Consider the following 11,323-nt stretch of genomic DNA (forward strand, 5'->3'; position numbering starts at 1 on the left):
ACATTTAATGCATAAATGCATTATAGATGCATTCATAGTTCAGCTTCTATAGTCCATTATAATATCTGTTCATAACAACATTGCAATGCTATCGTTGTAATTATTAAGCATTATTAATGCATTTATAACTTCCTATATGCAGCCATAATGCCTTATAATACCTGGCAGCACAGGCTGTATAAATGCATGCATAACATACAAAGCATATAGCATGTTAAATACTACAATTATAATACATTATGACATCTTATATGCACATGCATTCATAGTCCAGCTTCCATAGTCCATTGTAATATCTGTTCATAGAACACTGCAGTCACTAAATGTTATCTGATGCCATTATAATGCATTATAGATACACTTATGACATCTTATATTATATGCACATGCCTCCTGCATTCATAGTTCAGCTTCCATAGTCCATTATAATATCTGTTCATAACAACACTGCAGTCACTAAATGTTATATGATGCCATTATAATGCATTATAGATACATTTATGACATCTTATATGCACATGCATTCATAGTTCAGCTTCCATAGTCCATTGTAATATCTGTTCATAACAACACTGCAGTCACTAAATGTTATCTGATGCCATTATAATGCATTATAGATACATTTATGACATCTTATATTATATGCACATGCCTTCTGCATTCATAGTTCAGCTTCCATAGTCCATTATAATATCTGTTCATAACAACACTGCAATGCTATTGTAAGTGTTATGGATGCATTTATAACCTCCTCTATGCATACATAATGCCTTATAATGCCTAGCAGAACAGGCTGCACACTTTCTTTTTTTTTTTTTTTTTTGCTTTTTGTCTGTTGTGACGTCCAGGTCGTCTCTGAGTTCGTTACCTCCTGCCGTCCCGTAAACGGCACTTTGACTTTTGCAGAACTTTAAAAACCACAAACATCAATAAGTAAGCGGCCGTTTAAAGACCAACAAGTTTCAAAATCACCTAAAGCTGAGAGTGGCAACATGCAACGGTTTCAAAACATGGAGAGTCAGTTGTAATTGCCGGTGTCGCAAAAAAAAGAAAAAAAGAAAAAAATGACAAATCAGTTACTCGCTCTCTTTTTCTCTCAGGTCTTCTTTATGTAAAAGTCAGAGTTCCACGATCAATAAAAACACATGACTTTGCATTATGTTCCTTTCTAACGAATGGTTATGTAACAGTATGAAGTAAATATAGAACGGTGACAAAAAAAAGCTTTTTATGCTCTTTATCTTTACACTCTTTCAAGAAAAAAACTTTACAGTAAATTTGTTGTAGAATCAAAACATAACATAACGGCTGATTTGAACATTTTACCCCGAGGAAACTTCCCGAAACTTTAAATCCAGACATGGTACAGCTCTGAGCTACCTGCACTCATGAGCCAGAAAAATGCATCCTGCATTACATGCATTATATGCTGTACATGATGCCTTATAATGCATTATATGCATTTATGACATCTTATATGCACATGCATCCTGCATTATATGCATTATATACTGTACATAATGTCTTATAATGCCTTATAATGCATTTATGACATCTTATATGCACATGCATCCTGCATTATACGCATTATATGCTGTACATAATGTCTTATAATGCCTTATAATGCATTATATGCATTTATCTCATCTTATATGCACATGCATCCTGCATTTTATGCATTATATGCTGTACATAATACCTTATAATGTATTATAAGCATTTATGACATCTTATTTGCATATGCTCTACTGCATTCATAGTTCAGCTTCCATTGTCCATTATAATATCTGTTCATAACAACACTATCATTGTAATTATTAAGAGTTATTAATGCATTTATTACCTCCTATATGCATACATAATGTCTTACAATGCCTAGCAGCAGAGGCTGTATAAATGGTTGCATAGGAACACTGTAGTTATAAATGTTAAATGTGGCAATAATAATGCATTATACAACTTATATGCATTTATGCACCTGCTCCCCTGCATTCATAGTTCAGCTTCCATAGTCCATTATGATATCTTCTCATAACAACACTATCATTGTAATTATTAATTATTAATTATGCATTATGAATGCATTTATAACATCTTATATGCATACATTATGCATTATAATGCCTAGCAGCACATGCTGTATAAATGCATGCATAACATTACACAGTGTGACTGCATGACTTCACAATGTCAGATTAAATTACATTATGATATCTTTTCATAAAAACACTGCAGTCACAAAGGTTAAATGCTGCAATTATAATGCATTATAGATGCATTTATGATATCTTATATGCACATGTCCCCATGCATTCATAGTTCAGCTTGCATAGTCCATTATATCTGTTCACAATGCCATTGCAATGCTATTGTTGTAATTATTAAGCAGTATGGATGCATTTGTAACCTCCTTCATGCATACATAATGCCTAATAATGCCTAGAAGCACAGACTGTATAAATGCATACATAGCATTACAAAGCATGAGTGTATGACATCATCATTTCAGGTGTAATATATCCTATTAGAATATATATTTATAAGAACACTGCACTCACGAATGTTAAATGCTGCAATTATAATGCATTATAGATGCATTTATGACATCCTGCATGACTTTGCATCTTATATGCATTTCATTTCTTAGTTCAGCTTACATAGTCCGTTTATAATAAGTTATATAACCTGTTATACATCACATAATTGCTGTTACTAATGTTAAATGTAGTTATATTATGTTATATTGTGTATGCCTTATTGATGCATTTATAACATGTTATATCCACACACCTTGCATTATAATGCATATCATAAGCTGCTTAGCACTTATAACTGGATCATAACTGGTTTTAGTAACAGAGACACAATAATTATTATGCATGTATATGTTATAGATGTATTATAGATACGTTTCTAACGTTAAATCCATACATTTTGCAACATAATGCATATTATATAAGCATTTATAAATGTTCATAAGTGTTTACTAAGATGAATGCAATTATTATGAATGTATATATTATGGATGCATTGAAAATGAATTTCCAACATGTTATAGCCATACATATTGCAATATAATGCATATATGCAGATTATAAGCATTTATGCTCATAAGTAGCTTTATAAACATGCATAACACTAACAAAGCATGACTTAATGACAGTCACACCAATCCCAAATATTTTTCATAATTTCATAATTATTTTTATAATGATAATAATATGAATTGTATAATGTATGACTTATACAGTAGATACAGTGTTTATAATGTTATATACATACATATGACACAATAATGCATAAGGTAAACATTTATACATGCTCATAAGTAGCTTTATTAACATGCATAACACTAACAAAGCATGACTTCTTGACATAATCACATTAGTCCCATGTATTTTTCACAATGCTTTGCATTGTGTAATTATATTTCATACAGTAGATGTATTTATAATGTTATATAGATACATAAATCACTATAATGCATAGCATAAACTTTTATAGATGCTCTTAAGTTGTTATTATAACATGCACAACACACTTAGAGCATATTAATAATTATAATACAGTATAATAATAAATATAATCATTTCTTATTCCAGACATGTTTACAATGTAGATATGTAATGATGCTTGTAATGCATTATAACACAGGCAACAGTGTTATGTCTGAATGACATGTTATAATGCCTTATAACATATACCATTTTGCAAATTGTCTTTAAATCATAATTATAACACAATTGCACATTGTACACTGTGAGTATTGCTTTATACATATATATGTATAAAATCTTAGTTCAGTACAACATATCTTACGAGCCTTTATGAATGCTCTATGCAGGTTTTAAGTAAAGTGAAAAGCAGGAATCAAGCCGTATAGCAGCAACAGTTGGGCACGTACTTCTGAACTCTTAGCATACAGTAAAATTTTCTCTTCTATAGAACAGAATTGCATGTATAGGGTCATTATGATATTAGACATGCTTTAAATGAAGGTTTCTGTTCTGTTTGTCTCTGTAGATTTGCCCTCTCCCAGCTTTTAATTAAAACTCAGAGCCTCTCCCATAAACACGGTGTTTATCTCGCAGGTTTTGACAGTTTAATGACAAGATCCTGCTTCTCGGGCTGACATCAGTGTGCTGCTGGTTGCTGGATACCTGCAGTGTACACAGTGTTTGGGGAAAATGTTTTCTTTTAAAAATACTTTGTTTTTAATTTTTTTAATCACTTACAACATATGTCCTTGACTCATTTTCTATTTATTTATTTTTAATGTCCCTGATTCATCAGACACCTTGAATCTTAGCGTTTCTGGTTTTTCGGGATGTTTTTCCGCGTTTTAATAACGCATATTATAAGCAGTTATAAATGATCATCAGTGGTTTCCTAAGATGACTGCAGCACGAATCCCGGGTTCGAACAGGCAGGGGTGGAGTTTGCATGTTCTCCCCATGCCTGCATGGGTGTATTCCAGTTTCCTCCCACAGTCCGATAATATGTACATCAGGTTGATTAGTAATTCTAAACTGCCCGTGAGTGGTTGTCTGTCTACATGTGTGGCCCTGTGATGGACTGGTGACCTGTCCAGGGTGTACCCCTGTGACCCTAATTAGGAATAAAGTGGGTATAGAAAATAGATGAATGGATTTTGATTGGTCAGAAGGTGTTGATAATTGATAAATTTAAAAACATTTGTAATAGTTGAGCTGGTGATTTTTCCCTCTTAGGACATTTTGAGAAATTGTACTTTAACATAGCATAACAAGCTGCTTATCAACAATCGAGAGAGAGTGTTCAGGGTCTACAGCAGAACCTGGGCCCTGACAGTCAACCTCAAAAAGACCAAAACTATTATCTTTCAAAAAAGAGCCAGATGTCATGAAAACACAACGCAGTTCACCATAGGAAGACACAAAATAGAAAACTGCAAAGTGTACAATTACTTAGGACTGAAACTGAGTTCCACAGTTCTGGAACTCAAACTGGTTCTGAAGTTTCAGTCCAGCAGTGAATGAGCTGACCGAGAAAGCATACAGGGCGTTTTACACAATTAAAAAAAAACAAATTCAGATTCACATCCCAATTCCAATCTGGCTCAGATTATTCCAATCAATAATCAAACCTATTCTGCTGTATGGGAGTGAGGTCTGGGGACCACTGACACACCAAAACTTTACACAATGGGATAAACACCCAGCTGAATTCATTCACACACAATTTTGTAAATCTATTCTACAAATCCACAGGAACACCACAAACACCGGCTGCCGAGCCGAATCAGGCCGAGTCCCACTGCTGCTCCAAATTCAGAAAAGATCCATCAAATATCATCTCCACCTAAAACACAGTGACCCTCAGAGCTATCACAACAAAGCCCTGCAGTGCCAAGAGCTGAGCAGAGAGAAGAGTGTCCTCACCCGGCTGGTCCTGACCCTCAGCTCACCAACACACATTAACACACTTCTACATCAGGAGCAGCTGCACACAAGAACAATCAGACCTTATAACACAACAACAACACACACTGGGAAACACACACACACAAGCACAAAGTAAAATGCAGTGCTATCTGGCCCTAAACCGACAGTACACTGTAGCTGAATACCTGAGCACAGTGACTGACCACCAGCACAGAACCATGTACAGACACACTGGCCATGGAGACGGGTCGCTATAAGAAATCATGGCTCCCTACAGAGCAGAGAGAGTGTACACAGTGCAACAGCAACACAGTGGAGACAGAGCTGCACTTCCTGACAGAATGTCAAAAATTCCAACATCTACATCAAATATATTTCAGTTAACCCATCCCCAGTTCTCCCTCCTGACCAACACTGACCAACTGCCCATCCTGTTGGGGGAGAGGAAGGAGATCTGCGTTCTAGTAGGACAGTAAGTATCTGCCTACCACAACCTGAGGGACAGTGAGTGACCCACCCAAACACACACACACACACACACACAGCCCTGTTTGTCTTAAGACCTTAATAATTATATTTATTTATATTCTATTATATTTATGTTCCTGGAGACTCAGTGTTCTCATTAATGTGTTTGTTATATAGCAATACTGTACATGTATATGGTCATGCCAATAAAGCTTACTGATATTGAAATTGAAATTGAATTGAGAGAGAGAGAGAGAGAGAGAGAGATTTGGTAAAGGGATGACTCTTTACAGCTGCTCTTTAACCCTTGTTGTTAACAGCTGTTCATTTAACCCTTTAACGTTAAATGTAGCTATAAGCAGATACAAAATGAACAGATCTAACCTTATAACAGCTTATACTGCCTTATAGAACCATATAAGCAGTCATGCCTGTATTTTATCAGTAGTGTATAGGTGTTTGTTGTTTGTTTTCTATCTACTTTTTCTAGGCATTAGTGGCTGCATTTGCAAACCTTCGTAAAGCCTACATGTATACCATGTTGCTCTCTAATGCAGATTTTTTTTATTACAGCATTAGCAATGAGGAAGTTGCGAATAACAGAGAGAGAGGGAGAGAGAGAGAGAGAGAATACTCTAGAACTAGCTATTAAGAAATGGCTAAACGACGAAAATAAAAGCTCAAGTATTTATTTAATTTATCTTCATTACACCAGAACCGTTGATAGCATGGAAGCAGAAACGTATCACACGTCCGATTACCATCCTGAATAACTAGCTCGCTAATCAAGTACTAGTAACTGAGTGCTAGTTTTGCTAGTCTATCGTGTTAAGAGTTCAACCCAAGTTTCCGGAAACTTGCATCGTCATTTTCTCAGCCGTTCATTTCTAACAGATGAGCTCATAACAAACAAAACTGTTATTTTTCAGCACTAGCACTAGGATAAATAGCTAGCTATTAGTATGACTAACAGGTTTCTGGGTAACAAGTCAACATTCCCTAATCTCGGAGCTCATAATAATAAAAGCGCGGTCCTAAAAATTACGGACGTATTGAGAAAGTCATCTGAAATGAAACAGGCATTTTTATTTGTGGGTCCTGACGTATAAAAGTTCCGTAACATGCTGAAATAATCAGCTTCAGGGTGGTAGTAGTGACTCCACGGGACATCCCCGAGCACTTTATTAATTACAAGCTGGTTCTTTCTCTACCATCATCACCAGCGTGTCTTTCAGCATCTTCTAGAAAGTTCTCAAAACCTTTGCTATGTAGCTTCATAGATATTGTTGTCTATAGATTGATGGCACTAACCACTTTCGTGAAGGATTCGTGTACGTTTCCAGCTCTCTCTGTCTCTGTCTCTCTCTGTGTCTCTCTCTATGTTTCTCTCTCTGTCTCTCTCTCTGTCTCTCTCTCTCTGTTGCTCTCTGTGCCTCTCTCTATGTTTCTCTCTCTGTCTCTCTCTCTCTGTCTCTCTCTCTCTGTTGCTCTCTGTGTCTCTCTGTCTCTCTCTGTGTCTCTCCCTATGTTTCTCTCTCTGTGTCTCTCTGTCTCTCTCTCTTTGTCTCTCTCACTGTCTCTCTCACTGTCTCTCTCTCTCTGTTTCTCTCTCTGTTTCTCTCTGTCTCTCTCTCTCTCTCTCTCTCTCTCTCTCTCTCTCTCTCTGATGCTCTCTGTGTGTGTCTCTCTGTGTGTCTCTGTGTCTCTCTCTCTGTCTCTCTCTGTTTCTCTCTCTGTGTCTCTCTCTGTGTCTCTCTCACTGTCTCTCTCTGTTTCTCCCCCTGTGTCTCTCTGTCTCTGTCTCTGCCCTCTCTCTCTCTCCCTCTATCTCTCCCTCTATCTCTCTCTCTCTCTCTCTCTCTCTCTCTCTCTCTCTCTCTCTCTCTGTAGCATTCTTTTACTGGATTTTTGGATCCCAAAAATTACGGAAAATAACGAAACAGTCATTTTTGATTGTGTGTCCTGACATTCTTTCTCTACCATCATCACCAGCATGTCTCCCTTCATCTTCTCGAAAGTTCTCAAAGCCTTTGCTATGTAGCTTCATATATATTTATGTACATAGATTGATGACCCTAACCACTTTCGTCAAGGATTCGTTTCCAGTGCTTTGTTTGTGTTGTATCTGTAACTCTGACCTTAGTAACCCTGCTAATTTTTGTCATTTGATGTGTTGATGTTTTGTTTTTTCTTTTTTTCCTTCTCCTTATCAAAGTCACGCAGAGTTCGTGGGTGGAAGAGGGTTTTTATTTTTTTGCGAGGAGAGCACATGTGAATCAGCACAACATGGCCTGTCTCACTGGGAAGTGGTCAAGAGTTCCTCTTTCACGACTACTGAAGAAAAAGAGAGAGACAGAGAGAGAGAGAGAGAGAGAGAGAGAAAAAGCAGCAGTAGGTCTCATGATCGGAGCCGTGCATGTAGGGGAGAGTGTATCCGCTTCTTCGTCTCCCTTCTATAGATACACTCGGTCGTCTATCAAAACAGAAAGCAGCATCTTGCTGTGTGTGTGTGTGTGTGTGTGTGTGTTTGGTGTGCCTCTCAGTATCCTCTTACAGCCCATGTGCCTTGTGTTGTTCATTACAATCAGTGTTACATAAAAGGCCTAGCATTAATCACTCAGTCTGAGTCTCTTAGCGTGTGTGTGTGTGTGTGTTTAAAGAAATGCCGGATTTGCACAGCTCAGTGCTTGAGCCTGGGTATGACTGCTCAGTGTTTGTGGGGTAGAGGGCAGAAAAAAAAGAAGGATGCGAAACAACACGCAAAGGTCAGTTCAACCCTGATTGTAGCAGAGCGCTCGAATCCCATCGGTCCGGATGGGTACACGTGTGTCATCTCTATAGAACTGTACAGAAAGGTTTATGTTGTTAATGCACAGCATTGTTTCTATAGCAACCAACGGTTCACACACAGGGACTTGGTGGGACTAACAATATCTAGGACTAACAATAGTGGATTTTTTCTGGAAAATAGTTTCGATTGAAGGAGTCTCGGGTGTAGGTGCTTACTCACAGAGCTTCAACAAGTTTCCCAGCTCAGGAAATTCATCAAGAAAGAGGAGTTTATACTTTCTGGTTTTACTGTAAAATGATTATGAGAGAGAGAGAGAGAGAGAGAGAGAGAGAGAGTTACACATTATAAAAGAATATACAAAACACACACACACACACACACACACACACTTGCATTGAATAAATCAAAAGAAATCCAATAAACGTTTGCAATTTCATTTGATTCACTTTACACATACAGTACAATGTATATAGGGTACAATAAAATATATAATAAAAAATACAACAAAAATAAACAATAAAAAATAAATACATAACCGGATTAAGACAGAGACAGTGAGAAAAGCAAACAAATATATAATAACAAATTAATCAAACATAAAAAACATGTTATTTCATAAAGATATATACAAAAAAGAAACATTCAACGACATATAATTAATCTGCTGTTACATACCATTGGAGATAAAGGAGTGGAAGGAGTCTCCAGCCTCAGTGCTCCGTCACACTACAAGAAAGTTTCCAAGGACCTTCAGACGTTTCTTAGGAACATCACAAGCTAATTATTTGTCTGATAAACTTCACCAGGTGGAATCTTGTCCCTCTGATGATCAATGACATTAAATGTAACTCTAAAGAGATAAAAAGCAAACGCACTTTAAGTAAAAACCTGCAGTAAAACGTATGAGTTAAGATTAGAATTAGAGAATAGATGAGTGTTCACACCGTTCCTTGATCATTTATTTCTATAGAACTGACTCATGTGATTCATCTGAACACAGAGAAAGCTGTTAAAGACTTTTCTATCTTAAAAAAGGCAAAAACAGCTGAAGTACACACTGATTCTACTCAGCTATTTATAGATACACACACACACACACACACACACACACACTTGAATAACTGTCACTGGGTCATAAAGCTGCGTGTTCTGACACGTCAAAATTTTCCACCTGAAAAACAAGTTCGTGTTACAAACTGGAGTTTAGGGAAAAATATTATTTTTTGGTGTATTATTATGTGGGTGTGGTCAGAAAAATGGACTCTCTCTGTCTGTCTCTCTCTGTCTGTCTCTCTGTCTGTCTCTCTCTCTGTCTCTCTCTCTCTCTGTCTGTCTCTCTTTCTGTCTCTCTTTTTCTGTCTCTCTCTCTGTCTTTTTGTCTCTCTGTCTCTCTTTCTCTGTCTCTTTTTCTCTATCTCTCTCTGTCTCTATCTGTCTCTCTCTCTGTCTCTCTCTGCATCTCTCTCTCTCTCTCTCTAGCATTGTTTTACTGGATCTAATCTGTCAGTATTGTTTTCTTCCTGCTACACAGGATAAGAGTTTTTTGGATTTTGATCAATTTGTTTTGGCACCACTGAGTGCCGTTGTGTGTTCTTACCCTGTTCAGGCCTCTCTCATACACACACACACACACACACACACACACACACACGTGCACACAGCCAGCTGCAACTCTGTTAGCATGACAGAGGGAGGATGGAGCACACATGATAAAGTCCTTTAGGGAGTGATGGGGAGGTTTCCTACATTGAGGCCCTCTATGGGACTGAACGCTGGGACAGACCCATGATCCGCATCACGTGACCCGAGCCATACGAGAGGTGGGAAGACAGAATACGGGCTTAAGACCTGTTATTAAGCTTCAAAGAGAAACGCTGTTTCCGAAAAAAAACAAGAACGCTTTCTACGTAGTTTAAATGTAACGACTTGCTATAATGCATTACGAATGCATTATAGCAAGTCGTTACATTTAAACTACGTAGAAAGCGTTCTTGTTTTATTTCGGAAGCAGCGTTTCTCTTATAATGCATTCGTAATGCATTATAAGCATTGCTATAATTATTTATGAAAAGGCATAACGGTATGCATCTAGATCAGATGTAGTACTTATAATGCATTATAGCACCTTCTCATAAACTATGATCTAATAAGTGTCATAACAGACACTTTAGAGACACTACTCACAATGAAATCATGTTAACAATTCAGAACAAAGACTGGTAATAGGTGTAAAGTGTAAAGCATTTTCATAAAGATTGTAACAATGTGCATAATAGCTTGTGAATGGATTATAACATGATATGAACATTCTAATGGAAGGTGTTGGCAACACAACTGAAAGAAAGAAAGAAAGAAAGAAAGAAAGAAAGAAAGAAAGAAAGAAAGAAAGAAAGAAAGAAAGAAAGAAAGAAAGAAAGAAAGAAAGAAAGAAAGAAAGAAAATCAGTACAAAAACAATATGCAGAGATTTCTTATTACGGAAATCATGCTTCTATTGTATTTCAGGATATTGTTTATAGAGCTACATAACACCTCCATAAGCACTTTATGACAGCTGAGGAAAACATTTACTAGGTGATCATCTTCATACATTTACATAAAACCTACTGTTTTAAAGTTATACTGTTTGAGAGAGAGAGAGA

General features: G+C 36.8%; 1 long non-coding RNA gene across 1 annotated transcript; it reads right to left on the reverse strand.

The window, feature by feature from the left end:
- Positions 1 to 3,393: 3,393 nt before the first annotated feature.
- Positions 3,394 to 9,691, reverse strand: LOC131347449 (uncharacterized). Its single transcript, XR_009203769.1, has 3 exons — positions 9,358 to 9,691; positions 8,902 to 8,969; positions 3,394 to 4,160 (listed from the first exon to the last, which is right to left on the reverse strand). It is a non-coding gene; the product is annotated as an uncharacterized LOC131347449 (long non-coding RNA).
- Between the last annotated feature and the right edge of the window lie 1,632 nt (positions 9,692 to 11,323).

Source organism: Hemibagrus wyckioides, linkage group LG27, assembly GCF_019097595.1.
Source record: "Hemibagrus wyckioides isolate EC202008001 linkage group LG27, SWU_Hwy_1.0, whole genome shotgun sequence".
Classification (NCBI taxonomy): Eukaryota; Metazoa; Chordata; class Actinopteri; order Siluriformes; family Bagridae; genus Hemibagrus; species Hemibagrus wyckioides.